Genomic DNA, 5,314 nt, shown 5'->3' with positions numbered 1-5,314 from the left:
GGATCAAAAAATTTGGACTTCCAAGGAATCGGGTTTCGGCCCGTTTGGCAATCGAGTAACCGAACCTTTAAATTCTTATGAGAAACTCGCATTCGAATTACTAATTACTTAAACTGCATTATAAGCAAGTACAGTTAGCATTTATTCTCCAATTATGAGAGATGCCCAGTTGTCAAGATAAGAGACGAACAGTTTTCAAAAATAACAGACTTATAATAGCCAGTTACCAATTCTAACAATTAATATGGCCAGTTGCCAAAATAGAAGATGGGCAGTTGCCAATTCATTAATATGGCCAGTTGCCAAAATAGAAGATGGGCAGTTGCCAATTCAGATAATTAATATGGCCAATTGCCAAAATAGAAGATGGGCAGTTGCCAATTCAGATAATTCAGGTGGCCATTTACCATTTCAACTAATTCATATGGCCAATTGCTAATTCAAATAATTCATGTGGCCAGTTGCCATTTTAAACAATTCATATGACCAGTTGCCGATTCCAAATAATTCATGTGGACAGTTGCCAGTTGCCGATTCCAAATAATTCATGTGGACAGTTGCCATCATTTTTTACGGTAAAGCCATTGGCTAGTTGCCAATGGTGAAGGATGGCCAGTTGCCATCGTTTTACTGAGACACCATTGGCCAGTTGCCAACGGTAAAGGATTGCAATCATATCAAAATAGATGGTATGAATTGCAAAGCAACGCTTTTCAGACAATATGAAACCTTGCGAATTTGTGCTGAACCGCATAGCGGCTGCCTACGTACCCTCTCCGTTGCTCTAAGGATCAAGCACGACCGTAGTTCGTCAAGCCATGCACTACAAAAGCAGCTGTATATTTACGTTTACCATCTCTACTATCCAAGTCTCCACTTTCGAGAGTTTCAAATTTGAATTTCAAACATTTAAAGACGTCCATCTTTTAACATCAGTATGTCCATTACCCAATCAAATTGTCAAGCAAGCATCATAAAGAGTACATATAATAATTTAATAAATAAGTTTTAAACTTATGTTTAACAACTCTAAAAAGAAACAATAGGAAACCATCCGTTATAAGCTAAGCCGAGAAAATGGACTTAAGATACTTGCTAAATGTCATTTTAACATGCTAAAGATAATATTAACACAAAAATATTTCAGAAAATACTTCATCAACACCATGGAATATCAACTAAAATCTCCAATTGGGAACACCAAACCGCACTTCGAGAAAGGAAGCTGGTGCCTACAACCATTTATTAATCTTGACAAATAAACGACCATTGTGTAGATGCAAAATGTACAAGTATTCAAGATTTTGTTCCAAATGCTAGCTAACCATAAAATATCGAAATGATAGCAGGCCAGATTAGTTTCATGGACGTTTCAGATTCGAAATAAGGGTCACAAAATAAAACTAAAGACAGGCCATTAGCTGTGGCTCCTATATTAAACAGGGAGCGCAGCGATTTCCCTTGATAGGCATAAAAGTATAATATGTAACCATCTAACTCTAGGGAAAAAGTGACTGGTCAACTGCACCCCTAGTGTTCTCCATGAATATCAATATTTGGTCACTAGCTCAACAACTCAATAGATACGTCAAAGGTCTGTGCATATTTCTGCACGGAACTGCATTTCTGCAGAAAATCAGTCCTGACACACTTTGTGTGTTTCTGCCCATATAACAACAATCCCTTTTAATACATTATAGGTAGCACATATATAAACACTTTTTGTTAACAAAACAACACTTAAATACCAACCAATTGCTACAGTTTTGTCATCTTTAGGGCTGCGGCGCAATGACAAGAAAAATGCAGTTTTAGACAAACGTATTGCAAATTCAGTAAGTACTGCAAATTTAGTGCTCAAGAGAAATATGATAAGTAATTACTCTATATAGCAACAGTTCCATACTCACTCTACAAAGAAATATTATTACTCCATATACTTGTTCATTAATAACCCCAATGGTATCAACACTAAAGTAATTAATACATTTTGGTCCACCCTTATTACTAAAATCTTAGAACTTAAGATTAAGAATTAAGACACTAATGATATCTAGTAGAATTACTAATTGTGCATATTAATACACCTAGTTCGAAGAACGAAATCCGTGACTTCTAATGATATGCATACGAGAGACAACATACTAAAATGTAATTGGAATCATATTTTATAAGTCTGATAGAGCATGTGTATATATATTGTCCGATCATCATTCACAAAATGAAAAATGAACACTTCATGATAAGTCCCATAATTTTATATCTAAATATGCTAGCACAAACCAACAAAATGTTTGCTGCCCTAATCTACCCAAAATCTTATTTTCAGTTCCAAAATTTAATTACTGTAATTCATGCTAAATGATGTATGTCAGCATTTCATTCATGGGCTATTAGTGAGATAAAATCAAGAGGGCATAAGATAAAATCTATCAAGCATAAAGCTAGTAAGATATTGAGACTTCAAAATGATAGCTAGCTAAGTTGTCGATAACCGGACTACTACAGTAGGTGTCATCCAAGCCATTCAAATTACTTTAATCAAGGATCACATCCCACAACAAGCACCACTAAGTTCACAAGCCAAGCAGTTAACAAACCTACATAATCATTAGCACCACTAAAGAGCCAACCAACCAAAATCATTGTATCCATTTATTTATTTTACTGATCATTTCAAGATGCTAGGTAAATTTTCCATAGAAGAACTTATGCGAAGATGCTTAGCTATACAATGGATTTACTATTTAGGAAGTTAGATTTCACCCACTTCTGTATTAACAAATTACCTTCAATGGTGGAAAGAAACACAATTACAAATCCAGGCAACCATACAACAAATCAAAATCACTCATACCATTACTAAAATGTTAAGAGAATGCAATCAAATCTGTTGCCCCCTTTTTTCTTCTTTCATGCATTTTACCAAACACTTGATGTGTCGGTTTGTTGCATAGAGAGGTGTATTTCTTCTGATTTATTTGAGCTCCTCTTATACCTTTCCAACCTGCAAATTTGAGTTACAATACAAACACAAATTGCTAGTCATTCTTGGATACTAAAGAGTCATCAATATGTACCATACGACAACACAACATCGCCAAACAAGTCATTTCTTGGATGGTTCTTAGACATGCAATACCACAAATGAAGACCCAAATCTTCTACTGATTTCCCTTGAATCTCGGATTTGAGAAATATCCAACTTTAAAACCCTCAATTATAAGGAATCCCCAATTTTCAGTACCCTAGAGATTCAAGTAAAAACACTAACAAAAGTTTGGGAAGATCAAAATGATTAAACAAGATGTTTATAACGAATACATAAAACGCATACTTCAAATTGATTAACGAATAACCACTAAAAACAATTTATGAATACTCCAAAACAATTCCCAAACTAAAAACAGAAAGAAAAGGAATCCCTTACTCCATTTATGAACCAGCCAATGCTAACATCAACAGCAATTTAAGGTATTCATTTCTTATGAACCCCGCTCATGTACACTTTTCATCAGGTTCTTCCAGTGTTTTCCATTTAATTACCAGAGAAGAAGAAAAGGGCAAGAGAAAAAGAAAGATGAGTATGAAATGATTGAAATCTGAGTCTCTCTCGATTTCTCGGTTTTTATGTTGACTAAAATGTGACACGTGCGGAGCTGCATGGTTCATTGTTAATGGCACCCAAGTGTATGATCAGAGACTAGCAGGTACCCTCTAAGATCCCTATTTTGGCCTTTGGGCAGACCCATGATTCAGATGTACAGCCTCACTATTTACAAGCTAATATTCACCATTATGGCACCCAAAATTGTTAATGGCACACAAACATTTAATTTTTATTTTCTTATTTTTAGCACACCCAATGTAAAATTTGATTTCTACCCTAATGGGTTCAGTTAAACCGGAGAAAAAGGTTGGCACTATGACAGGCACCAAATGGATATATTGGGTTAAATGGTGTGTTACTTCTTCTCATTGGTCAATTTTAGTAAATGGAAGTTCTACAGGGAAGTTTAAACCAATTACGACAAGGAGATTCATTATCATGGTATTTATTTTTATTGGTGGTAGAGGTGCTTTCGAAACTGATTAATGATGCAATGGAGAGAGGTCAACTTTCTGGGTTTCAGGTGATGGAGCATGACTCAATTATTTTTCACTTAAAGCTTGCTGATGATACGCTTATTTTTGTTGATGCAAGTATGGAAGAAGTTAGAGAACTTCTTATTATTTTGGTGGTTTTCGAAACAATTACTGGGCTCAGAATGAATTTAGAAAAAAAGCACAATGATTAGTGTTGGTGCGGATGTGGTAATGGAGGTTCTTTCTAAGGAACTTGGATGGAAGATGGAGAAGTTTCTTTTCACATATATTGGTATGCCAATAGAGGCGCACTAGAGTAATACATCTGTCAAGGAGTACGTTTTGACCAGAATGAAGCAGATATTGGCGACATGGAAAAAAACGAAAATTAAACAAAGGAGGTAGACTTATACATATAAACACTAGTACAATTATGGGCTTTGGTCACGGTTGACCTCGTCATGGTCGTCCCTATAAACGGGACTAAAGCTTCGTTTGTCCCGGGTAAATGTATTTCCGGGACCATTTCACATCTATTTGGATAAGGGTATATTTGACGCGTGTCCAATTTATATCGTGTAAATCAATCCACACTATCTAAACACGATTGGAAATTAGAACTGCTTTGGTTCTTAACCTAACTTCTACAGTCCCAGTCTCCCACGATCTGCTACAACTCCGCCCACCTTCTTACGTTTTAGGTAATCTTTCCTCTCTACTTCCTCGTCTCTCGGTCATTCAATTCCAATTAACCTTATTTTATCTGGATTGTTCATCTGATTTCATCTTCCTATGTGTAAACTGATCGGAAGTTTTGAATCAGTCGGCCATTGTTTCTGTCTCTCTATACCAAAAATACATAGTTCAGGAAGTATTATGGTTCAAATTAGATGAGTACGCATTAACCAACGTGTTTTGCTATTTGATGGTGAAACTGATGTTCCATAAAGCTTGGGTTTTTTCTGGTAAGAATCTAAAGTGGTTAAATTTTGGACTCGCTTTTGGTTAATAGATGCAATAATTTGCGTGTTGAATTAGTGAATTCTTTGTATATTAGGGTTTCCTATTTGAAATCATGGCACATTATTTTTTTTCCCAATTTTCATTGTGTTTGAATGTGAAAATAGGTACCCTAAGATAAGCATTGCTAGAGTGTGGGAGATCCATGCCTTCTATCTTTATGTGAAAGGTAAATTAGTTTCCTCCTCAGCATCTCATTTTGTGTTCA

The 5,314-nt window shown here is 35.5% G+C and overlaps 1 long non-coding RNA gene across 1 annotated transcript; it reads right to left on the bottom strand.

Annotated features, from left to right (window-relative positions):
- Positions 1-2,650: 2,650 nt before the first annotated feature.
- Positions 2,651-3,585, bottom strand: LOC113328944. Its single transcript, XR_003349648.1, has 2 exons — positions 3,431-3,585; positions 2,651-3,007 (listed from the first exon to the last, which is right to left on the bottom strand). It is a non-coding gene; the product is annotated as an uncharacterized LOC113328944 (long non-coding RNA).
- Between the last annotated feature and the right edge of the window lie 1,729 nt (positions 3,586-5,314).

The sequence above is a fragment of the Papaver somniferum genome, unplaced genomic scaffold (assembly GCF_003573695.1).
Source record: "Papaver somniferum cultivar HN1 unplaced genomic scaffold, ASM357369v1 unplaced-scaffold_114, whole genome shotgun sequence".
In the NCBI taxonomy this organism is placed as follows: Eukaryota; Viridiplantae; Streptophyta; class Magnoliopsida; order Ranunculales; family Papaveraceae; genus Papaver; species Papaver somniferum.
Note: the sequence above shows the minus strand (reverse complement) of the source record. Positions and strands in the feature narration are given on the sequence as shown.